The following is a 22,933-nucleotide window of genomic DNA, read 5'->3' on the forward strand; positions in this document are numbered from 1 at the left end:
ATCTTGACCATCCTCATCTTAATTTTATTGTTCCATAGATTTTTTTTTTCAAAATATGAAAATCATTGGCAGTAGGATGCCAGTTGGGAAGATTTGAATATGTGAGTCCATTGGATGTGGATGTGACCTATTTAAGAGATGTTTTATTGTTTCTGAGATTTTCAGTTTTTAAAAAGGCACAAGTGAGAATTTGATAGATCCAAATAGTCCTCTAACAATGTTCATCTTGTGGCCTTTTACTTTGGTTATTTAAAAACTGCTGATGAGACCAACTTGCAGAGCTAGAAAATCTGAGAGAACACTTCCCTCTGAGCTTTAGCTGGGATTTTCTGCTCTCACATTAGTTTTGCTTATTCAGGATTTCAGTGTGAAGTTTAAGTGGAGTCCTTCTTTCGAAATCCTTTATTTTATTGTTGTATTTGTTAGAATATGAGTACCTTATGCTTCCTTATAGTTTCCAGGTTAGCAGAATATGACTTTATTATGGGGGCTTAAAAGAAAATCCTTAATTATAGTAACAAATCAACATTTTAGTATTACCATTCAAATGAGAGTATGCACATCTGTTTAGCACTTTGAGCTCTGTCCTCCTCTCAGGCCTTGTATGGGACTTTCATTAATGTCTGAGCACATGGAACAAAGAGTGTGTATGTCCCTTTGTGTTGTAAGTTACCAGAAAGTTAGGCAGCCTGCCTCCCATAGACATGTTGTTGTCTCTTTAAAGAAAGCGATTGCCATCATCATTAAGTTTCAGAAAGGAAAATCTGCCTCTTTCAATATTCTTTTATTTAGCTCTTTCACCTGATAAATATGTCGGGGTACTGGTAAGCAAACCTTGTTATGATTTTTCACTATCATAGAAGCACTTTGATGTTAATGAGGAAAAAATGATGCTGAGTTTCTGTGTATATTTTATGCCATTACTTCCAGGTTCCATGGGGCCTTATAGCAGACACAGAAATATTCTCCTGAAAATGCCATGATGCCATCTTTGATTGTCTCTTTCCAAAGTCGTTTCCCATAACTATTTGCAAAATTTGAAAACAGAAATCTGTATAGTTATATCATTTGTTCAGGAACATTCATTTTGAATGCTTTAACATTACAATGTATTGTGTAAGTAAGTCTTCATAAACTCCCTCTGGCTTCTCGAGGTCACTCGTGTAAAATGCGTTCAAGATGGCAGACTTTTTTCACAATATTCTTCTGATTAAAAACGAAAATCAGGCACCGAAAGTCCGAGAAACTTTGATACATGCATATGATACTACTTGAGTGTTTTCACTGTAAGGGAATCAAAGTTCACAGGGGAGGAAAGATAATAATATCTCTCTTAGCTTGTAGCCAGTTTCCAACAGCCTTGGTTGTACAAAAAAACAAATTGAATGCAAGATGCTTGTTAAAAAGAGGTAGGAAAAGAGACTGCAAACACTGATGGTGAGAAAAGAGGCCTCCCAAGCTACAATGTGACTGTGCAGTAAGAGTACTTTTGAGAAGAAATGATCATATTAACCATTTCACTGAATAGAAGCACTGAGTCACACTCTACTAAATGTAATTAAAATAATAAATAAAATAAATAAATAAATAAAATAATAAATAACAAAACTGAACTTCATTTATCTAGACCTGAGCTGGGCATTCCATCAGAAGGGTGGGGGACCCCTGCCTTTTTCACCCTGGTATTCCAGCATCACCTGCGGAGTATCTAGCACGTGGGAGGTTCCCAATTAAAATGGCTATCTAAATCAATAGACCAGCCTATAAACCAATCAGTCTGAAAATTTTTCTAAAGTGGAGAAAGTCTTCTTGAATGATGCCAGATAAAAAAGGCTTTGCTCTAGTAAAGCTGGTTATTAAATGATGATAGACATAGCTTAATGCTCGGCAGCAATTTTCCCTAGACCCTCATCTAAGTTTTAAACTATTTCATAACCCTCTAAATAATAATATAATAATCCACTATATGATAATAACAACAACTAAAACTTTCTGAACATTTATGTGCCAGGAAACTGTTCTACAGGCACTAAGGCATGAAAGTGCTTTTCATGCATAAATGAATTTAACATTTCCAACAACCTAATTATAAGGTAGCTACTATTATTTTCCCGATATACAGAGGAAAAAACTGAGGCACAGAAAAGAACCTTACCACAAGTGCACAACAGGTATTATTTTCTTTCTAAAAGAGCTTTTAAAATATGGACCTTGTAATCTAAATATCATAACAATTCAGAAAAAAAAACATTGTAGGATTTTTATTCATCTTACAGATTTTAAATGATGTTTTTAAAAGTGAAATGTTTCAAAGATCTCATTGCATAACCAGAGCCTTTTTAGGCCAGTTTATTGAAAAGAACTGCTTTCCATTAGGAGAAGAGTATGAGCAGCACCCCATTGTTACAAACATATTGTTCCCATCATTCCCTGTTGATGGATCTCGGGTCTATTATTATAATATTGGTTCCACTTGGCCCACTTTTTCATAAATGCAGCTGCTTCACGGAGCACATGCATTTGTACCATTATGTGGCTTGGTTTTAGGCCCAGATCAGTAAACTTTATAATGTTTAAGTGCCTTTTTTTTTTTCTATTTCGTTTTATTTTTCTTTTCTAATTTTCTATCCAAAAATAAATGCAGAATAATGAAATCAAAATGGAAAAACAATGATTTTTTTTTTTTTTTTTTTTTGGTCCCCATGTCAATTAAAGCAGAAAGCTTAAGAAACGCAGGGTTAGGGCTGCTCCAGCCTCTTTGGCACTACCTATGTGTTCTGGGGAAGACGCAGAGACGGCTGACGAGATCAGAAGCTGCAGTCGGCCTGGGAGGTGAGGGATAAAATACAGGCGAGCATGTTCCTGGGAATGTCCTTGTTTTTGTGTGCTGCGAATCAGGTTTTTAAATTTTACTATGAATATTGTATGCCTAAGAGGAAACACAGACGTATGTGGCGCAGAAGGCGCTGCTTGTCTTTGGGAATCATCTTTCGTAGACGTGGAAATGTCTCATAAATTGGGCCTAATTTTCATCAGGCTCTTGACCAGACATTTGTGTTCTTGTGGATGTCAGTGGGTGCAACGTGGAAAAAAAAAACCAGAGTGCACACTCTCTTTCTCTTCAGTACTGTCATTTCTCACTGTAATGAGCACAAAAATAATTGGACAACCGAGCTATCAGTGAAAGGACACACTTCAGTGTGCGTCAAAGAATTATTTTACAGGACAAACTTTAATCTTTAAATGTGATTGTAGATAATTTGTGGTACCATCTGTCCATTTGGAATTGTTTTAGCCCTTTCTGTCGTTATACAGTAAGTGCTGCTGTGTTTAACATTAACATTTGATATTTTACACATTTAATTTCTGTTCTGCTGTGTGGTCCTTAGGGAGTGGAGCGCGAGTGCTACATGAGAGAGACAAAGTATTGATCAGTTAACATTTCAGCTACATTTATGTATGTCGCAAAATTAATGAAAATGCCAGACAAAAATGTCAGAGTGCACAAAAAGGTAGAATTTAAATTTGGTAGCTTAATGAAAAGTTTAAGATGTGCATTATCAAAAATGTCCTCTTGCCTTTAAAGTACAATTCCTAACAGAATAACTACAGGGAGACACATATTTTACTTAGAGGAACAATGAACATGAATTATGAAGGGATGTCAACCCCTCAAAGTACCTTGTGTTCCAGAACGGGCATGTTTGAATGCCTAACTGTTACTCATAAAATACATTTGTTTCTGTTCATTTCTGGAAGGCTACTGGCTTCAACTCTCTGTACTGACCAGCCCAAGAGGCAGGCTTCCTACTAAGATTCTTGCCCCCACGCCAGCCAGGTTTTCCTTGGTACCCATGTGTTCCTTTTGTGTCAAGACTGAGAATTCCCTCTACAGCAATTCATCCAGGCCAGTCTGGTTCATTACTCGTTCCTTTCTGGGTCCTTTTCAAATGCCTGGTTTTCCTTTGCTTCCAGAGAATCTGTACTCCACCTTCATTCAATCCCCATTTTAGTAAAGGATCACACTTGGGACAACAGCTACTCTCAGAGAAGCTGGGCCATTATGCAGGAAAAGAGAAAAAACAGAGATGATGTATGCAAAGAATGACATGAGCAGCTCTGTGTAGCCAAATGGGTAAAAAAAAAAAAAAAATGGAGGGAGCACAAGCAAGGGAGGAAGAAATGAACTTGCAGAGGTGATGGGAATATAATACAACGATCTGAAGACAATAGGCTCGCAAGGATGCCATATCGAGTGTTTTCTGTACAGAAGCCTGCTGCTATTAAACAGCGTATGGATTTTTCTAAAAGTTATTACAAACAATAAGGACATTTTAAGTGGCCTTCGTGTTTGAGGACTAAGAGAGGGGCGTTGCTTAAGAAGAAATATCAATGTGAAAACAAAGGGATATCTACATCACCTGTAGTTCAGGTCTTAGCATTCATGTTAGTGAGCGATGCAGGGGGATGGTACTGGACATAGGATAGGTAACTTTAGAATCCAACAGAAATTTCTATTTTAAACATGTAAGAGATGTCAGTAATACCACACCAAGATTATGCTTCAAGTCTGTGGCAGTTTTCAAATGATTTTTATAGAAGCTTTTGTTGTTGTTGTTGCTATGATTATTTTTTTAGTGCTAAGCAGAAAAATTGGAAATGTTCCAGATGTAATTGTTGTTATTTTCCCTGCAACGACAAAACAGAAGGACCCTCCAAAATCAAAGAAACAAGTGCTAAAGCAAAATGATCTATATAACTCATGGGCCTATCCTTGGATTCTCTCATTTTCCTAAAATTATATAAAATGAAATTTCCAAGCCCTTTTGTCCACCCTTCTTCATTTATGCTCTCCTTTGACATAAACACTTATTAAGTTTACTAAACAATACTTCCAGTCTAATTGATACAAATTTTAAGACACATTAAACATTTCCTTCACAAATGTGTGAGAACGGAAGAAATCCTATATAGAATTTTGTTTATTTAGAAGACTGTATACCTCCAAAATGAACTAAAATCCCTTATACAAAGTCAAAGACTATTGACTATAGAAGATTCCAGTACTACAATTACCTTTTCAGTAAATAGACTGTGTGTCCAACTCATATGGACACACCGACACTTTAAGTTGATACTCAAACTCTACTTTTTTCTCCCAAATTTGTCTAAATTCCAAGGAATAAAAACATTTTCAAACATTGGCCTATAAAAAATTAGGTTCTCTTAAGAGGTGCCTTTCACAGAGCATTGCATATAAGTTCTCAAAGACCACAATTTAGAAGTGAGTTTTAGGATTGGTCACAACAAGCTAAAATCAAAGGTGGATCTTAGGAAATACAGCAAATCAGATACTAATGGAACAAAGCATTTTGGCTAGATTTCTCACATCCTTCTTGAGGAGTGATTCTCTAGCTCAGTTTATAGATCTGTTTAAATGCATAGTCTTTTTGTTTTGTTTTTTACCTGTCATCTCTACAAGGCAGTACTTCTTCAATCAGTGCATAGTTCTCTTTAAACAGTGCCAACACCCTTTGTCATCTCTTTTAATAAGTGGCAGCAAAATGGCCTCCCACCCTTTGGAGGGAGATAATCACCTAAGACACAGAGTCTACTACTCTGAAAAGCTTATTCCTCTGAAATTTTATTGTGTATTTATAAGAAGAATTTAATTCTTATAGCACATCACGGACACATTTCCTATGATCTCTACTCCCCCTCTTTTGTCCTGTAAAGTAGGAAGCAGTAAAAGGCTATAATCTGGGACACATTCTTCTATGGATGGATTTGGGGAAAATAAAACTTTTTCACTTTTTCTCAGGTATAGTGCTATTACACTATGTTATAATTAAACATAAATTGCAAATATCACGAACATAACCGTGATACCTTATTGAATTCAGGAATTAGCCTTCTCGTGAATCTTCATGGTTTGTGTAATGAAAGCTGGGGCAGTAGGGAACATTGTTGCTTCAGTGTGGTCTCCTTCTGGCTGTATGGCTGCTGTCCCATTTCACTTCAAGCATTATTTATCAGGTAGTTTCAGCCTCAAGATCTTTATGAGACCCTTTTAAAATATGTTGCTTCGTCCAGACTTTATAACTGAGTTGACTAAGGATAAAAAATTATAAAATAATGAAATCACTGTCTGTCCTCAGATTCCTAAACTAATGTTCTTGTCCTTTGAAGAATTTTCTACCTTCCATCTTCAATTTAAATTGTTGGGACAAAAGAGAAAGCCACACTCTACTGTGAAATACTATTATGTAAAAGTGTTTTGTAAAGAAAAACATTTAAATTAATGAGATAATTATATAATTTATTTCATGAAAATTTCATGAAAGACTAATGCTCTTCTGAACGATTGTAAATTATAACAGAAATGCAGTCATTAAAATACTTCAATCGATGTTTACTCTGCACATATTTTCATGCCCCTTTGTATCAGGTAAATATAAGGAATAGGAGTACAATGCTTTCTTTCATCCCATTTTTCTATTTTGACCAGTCATGAAGATATACCTTAGAATTATAAGCGTATTAGAGTTAATTTACCAAGTCAGAAGCCGACCTGAAATGTTGTTTCTGGTTTTTGTTGCTCTTTCCCTTACCCTCATTTTACATTGACCATTACAGTCAGAATTGGCTATAGACCCTGTAGCCAGTCTTACCCTACAGCCAGTAGGTCTGGGAGTAATGACTCCACCTTGTGCCTTCTCCTTTTCTGTGATGGACGGAGGCCCAACACACAGCAAGTAGTAACATTAGAGATCAGTAAGAGAAGAAAGATGAAGGAGTAACCATTTCTCATGTTCACACCAGTCATCAGCTATCGACTCAAAGGGATGTAATGAAGAGAAAAGCTAACAAGCAAGAAAAGATGGAAATTATATTAGAATGTCAGTAGATATTTGGGTGAAAATGAAAGGCATCCTTGATTTTAAGAATAGAAAAAGAGATGTTTGGTTTTTTTTTTCATATTCAGCCCCCTAAGAAGAAAATTTTCATTAAATGAGAGAAAATAAATGCCAAGGAATAAGATTTTCTCGGGGAATGTTGGGTTTTGGAAGGTCACAAATCATTGTAATATCTAAGTTTTCTTTTAAACTTAAATTTTTGCCCCCTTGGGTACCATATTGCCCCCCCCCCAAAGAGAATGCATGCTATAAATGAGAGTAACTATGTTTTTTTTCCTGCTTTTGGATTTCCTGTAGTTTGCATACAATAAAAATTATTCCTGGGGTGCTGGGTGTCTTAATTGATTAAGCATCTGCCTTCAGCTTGCGTTGTGATCTTGGGGTCCTGGGATCAAGTCCTATGTCAGGGGTGGGGGGGGTCCCTGCTCAGCAGGGAGCCTGCTTCTTCCTCTGCCTCTGCCCGACTCATTCTCTCTCTCTCTTATGTTCTCTCTCAAATAAATAAATAAATAAATAAATAAATAAATAAATAAATTCTCTAAAAAAATAAATAAATAAAATAAAAATTATTCCCATAGGTAATCAGTCTGGGGAAAGATAATTTGTGATCTCTATACAAAATTATTGACTACATTAGAGTCCAATTAAAGAAAGGATTTTGTTTGGCTTCATAGAGATTAACGAATTGAATCTTCCCCTTACAAAAACCCATATAAGAGTTTTCTTCTCCATACCAAGTGCATTGTTACGCTTCACTGAAATGGAGAAGTGGGGTGAACATTAATTCTGGCCTAAGTAATATAACTTCCATCATTATGAGGGTTTGATGGGTTTTGTCTATACATTGTGCTGTATTTATGACTAGTAGATAATCTTTGTATTCTTAAATGAATATCATTATGTCAGAGATATAAAAGCATACTTCATTAGGCTTGATTACCTATTATATCTTCATTGGAAGGGAAGGAAAAAGGTTGTGGAATAGGAGTCATTTAAAACAATGAAAATACATGTTTTACTGACTATTCTGCATGTCAAGTTGTCTAATTCCCCATAGGAATAAAAAAATTTTTACTCTTGCAATTTATCAATAATATGTAAATATATGATATTTTATATCCCACTTAGCTCTACACAAATAATTCTAGGGCGTTTTCCATTGTTAACATCCTATGCCTTTCTTGCCAAGCAGACTTCAGGCCAAAAGAATTTATCACTCAGTTTTGTCATAAAATGTTGGTGAAGTAAATATTATTTTCCTTAGTCAATTACAGAATCTTTTAATTTAAAATAATAGATTGAATAAGTAAGTAAGTAAATAAATAAATAAATAAATAAATAAATAAATAAAATAATAGATTGCCAACATTAAAGGTAGTCCATTAATTATCCACAACTTAGTATCCTGGGGTTGTATAAAGAAGGTGTTACATTTTGAAGCAATATTAGTAAAGTGATGGCTGCTACTCAGAGAAAATTAACTTATAAATATAAAAGTTCAGATACCAGAGTTTACTTTTTTGACTAGGTGGCAATATTGAAAATCTTTCAGGTTTTTAAAAAAATTATTTAGAGTTTGGTTCTTCTATTGCAAGAGCCTCTTGCATGCCTCAGCAGGGAGGCTGGTATTTATTGTCTGTAAAAGAGACCTTTAACCTAGGTTTTACTAGCTACTCTGGTTGTGTACTATTTCTTTCTTTCTTTTTTTTTTTTATTCTTAGAATATGAGACTCCTGTCACAATTTCTAAGTCCTAAACCTCGGTTGATGTGTAGTTCAAACTAAATATTCTTCAAATAAGGTCCCAACCTCCAAATAGGATGTAAAGTCTGTTTTGTAAGACAGTTGCTTAGACTTTGGAACACATTTCCCCAAAGTAGCAATGTCCTAAACAATGACATACAGCCTATCATATACAAAACCTATCAATTCCTTGATAGAGTATTAGCTGTAGAGTGGAAACATTGCATGTAGGAAATAGATTCAGTACAATCATGGTTTGGTGCTCAGGATGCCAGCAACACACCTATCCCAATCCTACCTTCAGCGTGGAGCACCTGCCTCATGGCAAAGGCAAGGGTCCCACAAAGGTGGAGATTGTATGGACTTTGAAGGATCCAGATGAAGTCATAGAATGTTACAGTTGGAAGGGAGTTCAGAGACCATTATACGGTAGAGGAGATTAAAGTACTGTCATGTAAAGGGAGTTACTGAGATTCTAACTCTCCTCCACCAATTGCTGGGAGTGGATGCTTCAAAGACAGCAGCACTGGAAGAATAAGAGAGGCAGAGAGAGAGAGAGAGAGAGAGGAAGATAGAAAGATCCACCTCTCTATCCTGAAGTTAATATGTCACATTGTCCTTAATTAAAGAAAGACAAGTGTCTGACATTGTCCTATAGAATTCTAAGAGTATAAAACTGGACTCCCATTTTTGGTATTTCCTGTTAAGCAGTTCGTTGGCTGGCATTGTCTACCAGAAACAGTAAACTTGTGTTCACTTTACTTAGTGTTCTTCCTGAGGTTAATAAGTGTGTATCTCATGTTTTAATCAACTTTTTTATTAGTTGAGGTCACATCACACTATAGCTCCCCAACCGACTGCAGAGATGAGTGTACAGTAATACACTTACAGTAATATTCTTAAAGGGTTCACTGTGTGTCTAAGTGAGGCACCTTTTAGACGAGTAATGTCATTAGGCCTCCAAGTAGTATAATTTACTTACTCCCAAAAGTACATGTAGACTCATTAAGAATATATTTTCCAGTTTTCAAACTTGTATTTTCACTGAGTTACTTAACAGCTTAAACCATCTATATTGATTCATATTGATTTAATGGTAGCTAAGATGAAGCTGCCCATGGCTTAAACATTCATTAGACTAAATAAATGCCAGGAAAAAAAGTGTATGTATTTTGAATTATTTGGAAAAATTGGTGATCCAGCTTCGTTGTATTGTTCTCATCCTAAATGTCCTTCAAAATTCTGTAGACTGAAATTTTTCTTGCTATAATTAAGCAATATTATAGAATAGTATGTCCCTTTACAAAGTAGTAGAAGTACTAAAATAATAATTTGGGCATATTTTGAAATACTATTAGATTTTGTAGGGTGTTGCCACCTTCATTATATAAATTATGTGCTGTAAGCTAGGTGCACAAATTTATTACTGTTAAAGTTACTGGAGTGAAGAAAGCCAAATTAAGTCACCTATATGAAATACTTTGAAGTCCTGAAGTACAGGGCCTGCGGATCATTTAGGCTTGAGTGATGCACACAGCCATAACACAGTTTCTTGTTTCTGGGAGCTATATCGTCTTTCAGAATTTGTATCCATCTTGAAAACTGATACAACTTAAAATTATTATTTGAAAATATCCTATATTGGATCTAAGAGAGAGAAATAAATCACAAGAAAAAAATGTCTCACCAGTGTTTGCTGAAAACGCATGACTCTCCTCCCCAAAATATTTAATAATATTTAGACATTTTTAGTAATGCCGCGGTTCTAGTTCTAATTGAGTAGAATGTTTAACCTAAGTTTAAGGAACTAGGAAATAAAATAGATTATAAACTGAAAAATGCCATTTGTCAGTATTTTTAATCCATTACTAGAACCAGTGACAGGAAATAAATCCAGGCTGTTCTGCTTGAGATGCATTTCAGTTGCCATTAACAGATCTTCCCCGTTTTCATGTACACTCAATAAAGCTGTGTTGAATCACTGACTCAGATGACTTCAGCAGGCAAAACTTGAAGTTAAAGCTGTAATATTGTAACAGAAGCCCCCAACAGTAGTATCAGATGAAGCTGAGAATAAATGTAGTATATCAGGCATCATAAAAGAGTGAATGTGGGATACATTTATGCCCTCCTCTATCTACTAGGAGATTCATACATAAGATTCACACTCATTATTCTCGTCATCTTAATGAGATCAGTGTGGGAACATTTCTCTCCTTTCGCTCTTGACTGTCAGAGATGGGACACTCCATTATTTCTTCTTCCTCTCTCGACTTGAAGGGACTAGTTATATTTTCTTGGAAGGCCGGAAATGTTAACTGGTTACAGCAGGCAGCCGCAGAGTATCTCCTGTAAAGGCTTGAGGACTCTAGGTAGAGACCACAGCAGTAGTCTCCCTCATGCTCCTGCTGGTGCTTTTTCACCTGCCTGTGCTTTTATTTTCTTTCAGGTTTTTATCATCTGCCCTATTTCCCAAGGCGTTTGCTCGGAAAAGGAAGGAAAAGATAATTTCTCTGTGTGGAGGAAGATAGGGTACCTGAGTACTACCTCTAATTGCTCTGTCCCTTCTCGTTGGATCTATGGCCTTAATTAATTTTGCACCCAGTCTTCTTAACCCGGTTCTGAATGCAGTTGGCTCCTATGTCCGAGCCAGACGACATGTCCGGCCTTGAACAGAGCGAGGTAAAATGGGCAGGGGACCAACTTCTAATGCATCTTATCCTCACATAAATTTTCAGATCTGTCAAGAAACAGTCACTATTTATAATTGAAGTTGCTAGGACAGATTTTTATCATGTTTTTAGCTCACAGATTCCCTTCATCCTTAAGGACAAGAGAGCAGGACCTGATGGAAATATTGTTTAAGCTATCCGGGCTATTGATTATTAATTTATATTGTAATCACAATGTTTGGGGTGCCGCATTCCTTTAGAGAAGCTCATGTGGGAGAGGATTCCCTTTAACATGATTGAAGAATTTTAAATAGGCATTTTTAATATTTGCTGCCCTCTTAATATAACTTGTTTAATGCACCACTGTTAGCACAGGGATTATGAGTTAATAAAAATGTCATAGTATTAGCGAATAAAACACTATATAATTTTCCCCAGGTAATGATTAACAGCATAAGGCTATATTAACAATACTCTTAGTGTACAGTCCCTAAATGTATTTGATCCTCGTCTTTTAGAAAGTAATTTTATACTGGAATTCAGTAATAAAATATTTGAGGGATTTAGCTAAGCTACTGAATGTAAACTTCTCAGGTGCATGAATCTTTCGAATGATTTGTATCTTACTGCTGTGTAAAATATCCCTCTATTTTAAAGTCATTCCGAAAGTTTTAAGTGTTAGCTTAATATTCACCTTATTTGAGATTCATACGGAGCTTATTTATCTCATCCCAGCATTTGTTTAAACAGTTGAAAAATAAAATTAATAAGCCATGAGGTCATTATTACGTAATGTTTTTGCTTCCATAGATAAATGGGTTTCTTTTTCTGTCTTTCCTTTTAAATAATGTCTCTCCGGCTTTGTTCCGTGGCTGCAGCAGGCTGTTAGTATGTATCTTTATACCATCAGAACGAATGAGATATATCTGTATAAATTATTGATTCACTTGAGCCTACCTCTGTAATTCAGAGCTGAAAACTCTGGCAGCTTATCTACTAGAATGATATAACTCGGAGACTGAAGTTACCTACCACAGCAACAATTGCCAGTTGGGGGGTCAAATGCCCTTTTACCTTTATACCCGAACACCTGCAAATTGAGCTGTACCCCATTCAGAATCTCAAGAACAGGCCCATTGTCGCAGGAAGTAGAGTTTGTTTCTTGGAGAAAATTATGCCAGTTCTAGTTCTGAATGAAAGACAAGGCTTTTATTACTCAAGGGATATTAGGGCTGACTGCTTTTTTGAGAAAACAAATTTGCTGTAACTTTATCTGTAATTTAGTCCTGAATGGGTGCAAATAGACTGCACATTGTATGGTGCAGAAAGAAGAAAATAGGGGTTTGTTAAAGCCATACAAGGGCTATGTAACCATTATATTTCCGAGGGAAGTCTTATCAGAGTTGCAGGTTATAAGGGGGAATAATTTGGTTACAGCCTTAGCATCAAACACCTGTTTGGAATTTTAGTTTAGAATGACACTGGAAAAAAACGTTCTTGTCTAAAACTGTGGGTGATGAAATAACCCATCTCCTGCAGGTTGCTGTACTGGCTGTCTTTGACCCAGAGACTGGCCCTCTCCAGAAATTTCCAGAATTATTATAATCACTCCTTCTGAGGTTGAGTGTCAGACTCAGACCTAGTCGGAGGGTGTTGACTTGTTTCACCTTTATGAAAAGATTAGATTCACAGCTTTAAAGACCCTTTCCAATTAAAAAAGAAATCCTATGCAATATTCTTCACGTAAGAGTCTGATTTAAGCTTTGCCAGGGCTGAGAACAAGATGAATGTTGTGAGAAGGGGACAAGAAAAAGCGTGCTTCAGCTGATGAGCCTCCAGGTTACATAGTGTGGGGAACTAATGGATCATATATTATTTGGAGAAACTCATCCCTCAAGTTGGTCACCCACTCCTTAGTCAGCAAGCTCAGTAGTTGTCATAGAAACACCCATTTTTACAGTGTTATAGTTGATCACTGACATGGAACCAGACTAGGTAATCAAACAACTTAGCCATATGCTTGTTCTGAGCTCCAACCTAGTCAATTAGCACATTTTCTATTAAAAACTTGGTTGTAATAGGTCTTCATTAGCTAGCAGTTGCCATAATTGAATAGTTACTCAATTATGTCCATCCCCCAACCTCATTTTCACTTCTTTACAGAGTCCAAGTAGGAATATATCCAAGAACGTTCAGGTGCCTCACTTCAAGCAAAATTCATGACCTTCACCTCAAACAAGCTGTTAGAGGTTGATCCAGAGTTTAATACCTGATTTTTCTTACTGTGTGTTGGCACATAGAACCAGGCCCTTGGTCTCTTCCTTTTTCTGTTTACATCAGGATTTCTAGTATTTCTTCTCAGAGTAAGGAATGGGAAGATGTCTATGGTAAAAGCCCATTGTGCAGTAACGTCTCTAGAATGTGAACCCCTTTCTAACCTTAAACACATCCCTTCCTCTACCATTTTTCAGCCTTCCCACCAGATACCCAACTGAGCGTGTCATTATCCTGGGATTACTCCCCATTGTCTGCAATATGCCCCCTGCTACCCTCTGCCCATGTCAGTTATTTTTTATGTCACGGAATCTCGTCTGTGCCCTGTATTATCTGATGATCAAATCTGTTATCTAGGGGTGGGAATGAGCCACCTTCCCATCTATGCACATTTTATTACTGCCCTTGTGGACAAAATATTCTGATTTTCTTAGACATCCAAGTCCTTATTTACAAGCATGTTATAAAGGTTGTAGCTGGGGTATCAGAGAGCAGGTTAGGGTACTGAAGTGGTCCTCCCATAACGCCATGTAGGAAATTTTGACCTCAGCCGCTCACGTGAATGCTCTTCTTGGTTGGTGAGAATTGTACCTCTTTCTTCATTATGAAATCATAAATATGAAAAATCTGGAAGAGAATTGATCATAAAGGTTTTCTGAGCTTGGTGGCCTCATCAGGCTTTTCTCTGTGTATTACAAAAGAAGCAAAAGCACTTTACCTCAGAAGAAGTATAACCACATTTAGCTTTAAAAACACAGGATTCCAACTTCCCTGCATTACGAAGCATCATAACTGCAAAGTTTTTGCCTTCAGAATGGCGCATGAAAAGTAAAATTAGAATCAAAGTCGTGCCAACGTTCCTGCTACTGTCCATCCTCTGGAACGTGGTAAGGTCCTTTCTAATACATATATCCTTGCTGACCAGGTCTTTGCGATTTAGATTTGCAGGCTGGATTCAATGTAAGAGTATAAATTGTTTCAAGGATGACAGATTGCACATCTGGTTTCTTCTCCCCCTCCCCCAACCCCTGTGTTCACCTTTATAACATTTTTTTTCCACAAAGTAATGTGGTTTAAAAATCATTTTAAGTTGCCTAACATAAACGATAAAATCAAATATTGGATTCACAAACAATAGCCTTTATTGGTTTGTGACAAGTGATCCATCTTTTTACATTAGTGCAGCTTTCTGAACCAGATTATTTTTCATAATTGATAATTTGTGAGTCATATATTTGTTATCTGTTCTTTTATGGCCTTGAAAATAGTGAACGATGCCAAAGATCACTGTGCTTTTATAAAGAAAATTATTTTAGTGTCGTTTATTGGCTGGCATTTCTGAAAGTATGTTACCAATAAGTTTTGCAGAGAATGTAACAAAGATAAAAGTAAGAACCCCTGCTAGAAAGAGACCTGATAGGTGCAAGATTCATGAATTTAGTTTTAGAATTCATTCATGTTAGGCATGAGAACAATGAAAATACACAAATATGAAAACAGTGTCGAATATTGCCCTTTAAATTGAGGAAAAATGGTTTTGCTGCATGTATGGACAATATTTCTGTACACAATCCATGTTAAAATGACACAGACACAGTATGCTACCTTGTTATGAGCATTACAATTATACCAACAGAATAAGGACTCTAGTTCTTATGATCGATAATTTTGGTTGATTTTGATAAATAGCGTTAGGATAAGTATCTACCAACCATAATATAATTTTTATGATTTAGCTTTATATTTTGTTCCTAAAGGCTTCTAAAAGGCAACAGGGAAATTTTTACCCTTTATTATGGTTTGTAATTATGTTATGATAGAATTAGAGCTCTACATATAAATTTGCCTCAGGTAAATAATAATAAGGACTCGAAAATCTATTTTGCCTAAGAGAGCAGAATTAAAAACTTTTTCTTACCCTTAGTTAATAATTTTCTCACACATCCTAAACATTTTCACTAATTCCGTTCGCAGTTATACTGACTGACAAAGTATAAATCAGTTGGAAAAGTAACAACCCGATTTGTGGAGAACAATATGAGGAAAAATACCATTAGGTAGATTAAATATTAATTTCACAGAAAATTCATTATGAATTTGATTTTAGAAATTATATGGTTTGTCCTCAATCTTTATTAAAATTTCTCCTGAATAATTTAATTATAGAAAACTCTTTCTAATAAAAATATTATCTACTTAATTAAAATAAAATTGAGATCATTTAATCATTGTATAATTATATTATGATTATATACAATTAAATACCATATATAAAACATTTGCTCTTCAAGAGACACTAATAGTAGAGGAACTAAAAAAAAAACACCTGCAGGTTAATGTGTTCAGCACTTCTACTTCTAAAGTTATAAATTCTATTACAGATATTTGTTACATCATCTAATAGCTTAAAACTCACACTTTAGTTGGGGGGAGATGCTGAACAATATACAGTTGGCTACAATCAGAATAAACTAGTATATTTATTACTAGTACAATGCTTTTTCCTTGATTATTCTATTTGCTCTCCTTAATTAATTGAATTTCACCTAAGATTATTCTAAATGTTTCAATGATATATATTGGTTAATATTTTATTATTCAAAACCAAAATCCAGTTATAAAGAATATCTTTTCCTCCCTCAAACTGAATGTGTTCTAAATTGTGTTTAAAATTAAAAGTGTGGGGAACATCTTCATCAGATGGGCAAGCCGAATGTTTGAACTATATAAATAGCCATATTATAGAATGATAACTTTCCTTTATGCGTATCTTGGAAAATGTTGACAATGTTATTTAGCGTCTATAACAGTATGAGAAAGAATTTGCTCTACCTTTTCAGATGTTTCATTGGCCTCATTTATGGCATTTGCAGTGATGGTGGGATATGTTTATTTGTACATATGGTGTGACAGATTGTTGATGTGTTTTAACCATAATATATTATTCCGTTTTGAAACCTACTCTCTCTAGAGTTGGAATTTCTTTATAGTTGAAGGAAAAATGCATTTCTAATAACTCGTCTTATAGCTTCAAAGATCTGTGTTTTAGAAATCACCTTCTGTATTTCAGAAAATGTGGCTGTTATATGAATTACTGAGAATTCAGTGTTAATCATATTTTTTGTCAGTGAAAATCAGATTCCTTTATTGTAAGATGAACTACCATCTGAGCTTCATAACCGAAGAATTTGATATTTTCTCTAAGAAGTACAGTTTAAAATACACATAATCTTTCAATTACTCTAAATATTGAAAATAGTTTTAAACAAATGAATTTTAAAAGCTATATAGAGTCCAGGAGAAAGTCACATAAACTCTTCACTGCTCCAACCACTGCTGTCTTACGAGATTCGCTTGAACCATAGAAACTTACTCCAAATTTTGTAATTGATTGCTCTACCAAAAACAATGAAAATTATCAATATAGATTTTACATAGAATCTATCATCTATCTTCAATATACATGCAGATGTATCAGAATACATTATTGAGACAGACCTTTATGCTCTTTAGAAAAGCAATTTACATTTTCAGAAGATAATGAACCCTCCAAAAGAAAAAAAAAAAGAGGGGAAATAACAGAAAACGCTAAAAGTAGATTGTAGTTTTAGAACAGAAACTATCAATATACATCCCAGTGTGTATTATGCAATCTTTACATGCTCCTGCATTTGTCTACTGATCAGTATATAACTTACATCGCCGTGGTAAAAAACTATTTGCCTCTTTTTTCCCCCTCCACCCTAATTGTCTTGTATGTCATTCTGCAGTTTGGCCTGTAGGTAGCAATCTTGCACTGTAAAAGCTCTCCACTTTCTCATTTATTTAGGCTGGAAAAGCTTACACCATTACAGATCTGTTAAATGTAAGCAGTGTTATTTGCATAAATTCCAGACTTTGATGATGGTCTGTGGCCTACAGATTATTTATGCAGTTGTTTGGCCTTGAAGTTCACGATTTTGCTCAGAGGTGACCTTTCTTTGCATTGTGACCCCATGTAGGTGGGAGACAGCTGAATGGTTAAGTGCATAACCTGGAATCTTGAAAATCATGAGGCCTCTTGCCTGAAACATAATGCTTTGTTTCTCATATAGCCCTTCAGATAAAAAAGAAATACACAGGTCTTCTAAAATATAGAATAATATTTTAGGACTATGTAACAAATATTACAAAGCAGTGCTGCTTCTGGAAGTCAGGCACTCTCACAAGCAAGGAGGCAATTACTATTAGCATCTTAGAACCTTTACCAATTTAGACCTGTTTAATCTTATTTCTGTTAAGAATAGTTCAAAGAATGCCAGGAGATCATTCTTATTGTGATTTTTTATTTTTAAACTAATACTACAGAGTGCCATTGAGTATATATTTCTTAAGTGAAAATGAAGATCACCGCCTTCCTTCTCAGCTGTTTTTTTGGAATAATTGACAGCAGTGTTTTAATTCAAACAGTTGCAGAGCATGTGTTTCATACCAAAATGCACCTTTATTTCTAATTCATGGGTTGAAAATAGTACATGATATTTTTAGAAGTAGAACTTTTGATTTATTTCAGAAAGATAATTCTCTTCTCCCAGCAGGGGTATTTTATTTGTCCAATTTTGATGTGTTTTCTTTCATTCCTTCCTTCCTCATACTGGCTGAGTGCCCAGTGAGTGTCCAGGTTCTGTTCTAGTTCGGGAGGTCCAAGTGGTTAGGAGCCAATGGGAAACATTTACATTTTATTAAAATCTTACTTCACTGAGGAGCGAAGTGGATTTTTAATTACACTAAGATCTTATTAATATATTTTACTTTTAGGTAATCTGTCACACCAGCAAATGTCTAATTTCATGATGTTTTAGTGGTATTCAAAAAAAAAGTATGCACCCTCATTTCTGTGTCCCTCTACCAAGAAACTTACTGGATTTTAGAGAATGGAGCTTGGTTTATTTATTTCAAGGATCCTTTGAACATGTGGTTTCTGAATTATTGTATTTCTCCTTTTTTTAAGATTTTATTTATTCATTCATTCACACAGAGAAAGAGAGGCAGAGACATAGGCAGAGGGAGAGGCAGGCTCCCTGGGGGGAGCCTGATTTGGGGCTCGATCCCGGGACCCCCGGATCACGACCGGAGCCAAAGGCAGATGCTCAATCACTGAGCCACCCAGGCATCCCTATTGTATTTCTTAATATGGAAAATTATACTTAGGTGGGAGAGAAATGAACCTTTGATTGTCACTGCTATGTCAACGTATCTCAAACTGTAAGCATTTTCAGTTTCAGCTGTTGACCAAACTGGCATCTTATTTTGCAAAAAAATGCCCATCATCTTAGCAGTTGTGTCATCAGTTCCCACCTTTGTTGATAAAACTTCAAGTACTTTTCTGAAGTTTGAAATTAATCCAATCATAAGAAACTCATGGCTGTAATTGCACTGGGATCCATCATGCCTACTTTTTATAATACTTGCAAAGGTTACAGAGTGCAGTTTCAAGAACAAGAAGAGCTTATTGTTTGTGAGGAGTAGCCTTTGATTCCATGGATCAGTGGTTATTAGAGCTGCAGCTGGTTCACGACAAATATTCACATCTTAAGTGGTTAGATAGAGAAGTCATTTTCTCACAGGGTGACCTCCAGGGCTGGGGGGCGAGGGAAGCTCAGAATGAAGTAACTTGACTAAGAAGTTCTGAACCTACTGGTCAAACTGGGGACAACTAATGTTAATGGCGTAGGGACGCTTCTTCATTTCTTAATGTTGCACATTTGATTTTGAATCTTTCTTAGTTGTTTTTCAAGACTTTCTGACTAGAAGATCCAATGACATACTCCTTTACTGGTTGTAGGTGATTTACATGTTGGCTTTAAACAGATTTGGGCATAGTTTAAAATTGTTATTTTTTAGTATGCTCTCTTCAACTCTGAAAATGTTCTTTATACTAGCTACAAATATCTGACAGCCCTTTTCTCCACCTGCTCACCACCCCTTCCAAATCAAGGCTTAGGCTAGGAAACCAAACAGGGAAAGACCTGCAGTTTCAAGGGATCAGTTCTTATCTGAGCTAAATGAGGCTGAAGTTGCACATGAAAGAAGAAGAGTGGAAAAACAGGTGCTTGAGCAGGTGGGTTTGTGACCTTTTGCCATTACTTCAGTTCTCACAAAGTAATGTTTTAGAATAATCACAAGAAGCAACAGAGCTCCCTCTGTTATAGAGAAATCTGGGGCATCCTCACACCAGGGCTTGACCCTTAGGGGTGATGAACTTGACTTGCTGGAGATGACATTTCCATCTCCCTCTAATTTGCCCAGTCCAATAAATATGTATACAAACACACACATTGCTGCCGCTTAATACGGTCAATAAAGTTGGTTTTTTTCCTTTTTTTTTACCCCCAGAGATCCCTTCCTGTGTAATCTATCTTTGTTCTCTGTCAAAGCTCAGATCCCATTTCCAGAGGAATAAAATGGATACATCTCAGAACTAAGGAAAACATCAGGAATTTTGACCTTTTGTTTCTTCATTTTCTCAGAAGATGTGAGAATACCCCTAGAACAGAAATAGAAGTATAGAAAGGAACTTAGACCTGGCACCACCTAGGAAAAACAACTTTGTGTTTTAATAGCTGAAGAATAAATGGGTTACATTCTTTGAGAAATGAATAATTATTGCATGTATTACTAAGATAATAACAACCAGCTATTTGGGAGAGTCCACGGAATTTTGAGTAAGTTCTCAGAACAGTGCTTCTCAGCCTTTGATCTACATACACGTCACCTGGGGATCTTATTAAAAACTTCAGTAAGCCAAGGGTAGAGCTCTCAACATCAGTGATCCTGATGCGGCTGGTCAGAGACCACACTTGAAATAAGATTTTGCTGACGGTCTTAACTGAGGCCATTAAAATGTCAGTAATCTAGCACGTAGGTTTCTAAATTTTAGCATGTTTCAAAGTCACTTGGAAGGTTCTTAGAAACGCAGTAATCTGAGCCCAGATCCCAAGGTTTCTGACATATTAGAGTAAGATCAGGCCCAGATTATTTGCATTTTAACAAGTTCATGGGTGATGCCAGTCATGCTGGTCCAGGGTCCACACTTGGCAAACCAATCATCTGCAATCCATTCTACTGGATGCTTGTTAAAATCACCAGGGATGCCATGGAATGTGCATGCACACACCAGTTTCTGCCTCTCAATGATTCTGATTTAACTGGTCTCGGGTAAGGCCCAGGTATGATGAGTAAAATGCAACACCCCTCAGGTTATTTTAATGTGAAGTCAGGATATAAAATCCAACTGTGTTCGTTCCATGAATGGATACATAATACTTTGGGAAAGGAAGGACTGGGTCGGGGGGTCAGGGGGTCGGGGGGTTGGGGGGAAGGAAAGGGTGTTTCGGAAGACTTGAAGAAAGAAACCAGAACTTGCCAGAGGAGGAGAGACAAATGGTAAAGATTAAAGATTCTTCTTCTTTTTTTTTTTTTTATCAATATAAAGTAAAACTTGTGAGTGAAGGAGATTCATAAAAATGCTCCTACAACTGGCAGTTGGGGAGCTGCCAGGATTGCACTGAGACTGACATCCTGACACTTTTCAATCCATCTTTCTCTTTCCATGCATGCCTCCTGCATGCTTCTCTGTCCTCCTAAATCCAGAAGGAAGGAAAAGCAGGCTCTTGAAGTAGCATCTGTAGGTGTCTGGTCCTCTTGGAGTAGATGAGTGTAGCTGTAGGAGTAAATTAATGAAATGCATAAACACGAAATGTCCACACATTTGCCCAAAATACTTTCAAAAGTTTCTTATTTATCCAACTCTTTTAAAGAACGATGAACAAAAACCTTGTCTGTTGGCAAGATAATTTGGTGTTAGTGTTAATGGGGGACCATCCAGGAAGGATGAGGGGGAAATCTAGAAGGGTGATCTCTCATGGTCCTTTCTGGTACTTAAGATCTGTTCTATTTAGAGTAGACGGAACAGCTGCCTTCAGCTAATATTTTTTGTCTAACATTTGGAGACGTAGCAAAAAAAACCTCTTTCCTTTTGCAAGGACACAACCTTTTTACGTAATAATCAGTCTGTTTGCTTCATTCAGATGGGTTGGTCCCACACTGCAAATTCCCAGAAATCACGAATTTTCCTCTAGTATTTTGTCCAGTTCAAAGCAGTCTCTTACTTGCATTTACAGAGCACTTGTTTTTAAGATTTTATTTTTAGGTACTCTCTACACCTAAGGTGAGGTTTAAACCCACAACCTGAAAATCAAGAGTCCCCTATTTCTCCAACTGAGCCAGCCAGGCACCCTCATTTACAGGACACTTGGAAACTTGTGTATCTTCAGCGTTAGTATTGAATATTTTGTTAATGATTTTATTTTCTACATAAACCTCTCCAAATTCATATGAGGTACAATCAATGATCTCAAAACCATCATTAATAATTGGTTGGTTTTGGAACACCTGAGTGGCTCAGTGGTTGAGAATCTGCCTTTGGCTCAGGTCGTGATCTCAGGGTCCTGGGATCAAGTCCCACATCGGGCTCCTTGCATGGACCCTGCTTCTCTCTGTGCCTAGGTCTCTGCCTCTCTCTCGATCTGTGTCTCATGAATAAATAAATAAATTTTTTTAAAAAAACAATTATTGGTTGGTTTTGTAGCACCTGGCTAGCTCAGTCTGTAAAGCATCTGCCTTGAGCTCAGATCATGATCTCGGGGTCCTGGGATCGAGCCCTGTATTGGGCTCCCCGCTCAGTGGGGAGCCCGCTTTTCCCTCACCCTCTCCCTCCACCCACCTCCCACCCCCCATTTTTCTCTCTCTAACAAATGAATTAAATCTTTAAAAAAAATTGGTTGGGTTTTTTGAAAGATAGTGAAAATAAAACCTCACTAACCATTCTAACCTCGTTTCTTCTGTAAAATCCCATCCCACCCTCCCATATCACCTTTAGGCCAAAGCTGGCAGAGCCATTGTGTACATTCTATGACCTCTGTTGCCATTTCTCTTGGCAGGCATTGCCAACTGACCACAGCATAGGTGCAAGCACCCATACTATCTCAACAAAACACTCCACTTGGCCATCGCCAGTTATTTCCCATTTGCTAAGTCTGATTGTGTCTGCCTTCCCTCTTGGTACTAAGCCTCTAAAGGATAGAGGAGAGATGGCATTTCTTCCTCTGTTCTACTCCAGATGTGGTAAAGGGCTTTGTACATAGTAGATAGTCGGTGTCTGAACATTGTTGATTTTTCACTTTGTAGGCTAGTCTAACCTAATGAAAAGACATATTTACAGAATTTTTGGTCAAAGTTCTTATTATCATAATAAACTGTATCTCAACTAAAGGAAAGCAAACTATAG

At 36.5% G+C, this 22,933-nt stretch overlaps 1 protein-coding gene and 1 long non-coding RNA gene across 19 annotated transcripts in view; one reads left to right on the forward strand and one right to left on the reverse strand.

The window, feature by feature from the left end:
* Positions 1–22,933, forward strand: part of MCTP1 (multiple C2 and transmembrane domain containing 1) — a 527,670-nt gene that overhangs the window by 372,565 nt on the left and 132,172 nt on the right. The gene's annotated exons all lie outside the window — the stretch shown is intronic.
* Positions 4,074–6,967, reverse strand: LOC140612951 (uncharacterized). The gene is made up of 3 exons (XR_012014074.1): positions 6,672–6,967; positions 5,890–6,111; positions 4,074–4,689 (listed from the first exon to the last, which is right to left on the reverse strand). It is a non-coding gene; the product is annotated as an uncharacterized lncRNA (long non-coding RNA).

Source organism: Canis lupus, chromosome 2 (genome assembly GCF_048164855.1).
Source record: "Canis lupus baileyi chromosome 2, mCanLup2.hap1, whole genome shotgun sequence".
NCBI classification, from domain to species: domain Eukaryota; kingdom Metazoa; phylum Chordata; class Mammalia; order Carnivora; family Canidae; genus Canis; species Canis lupus.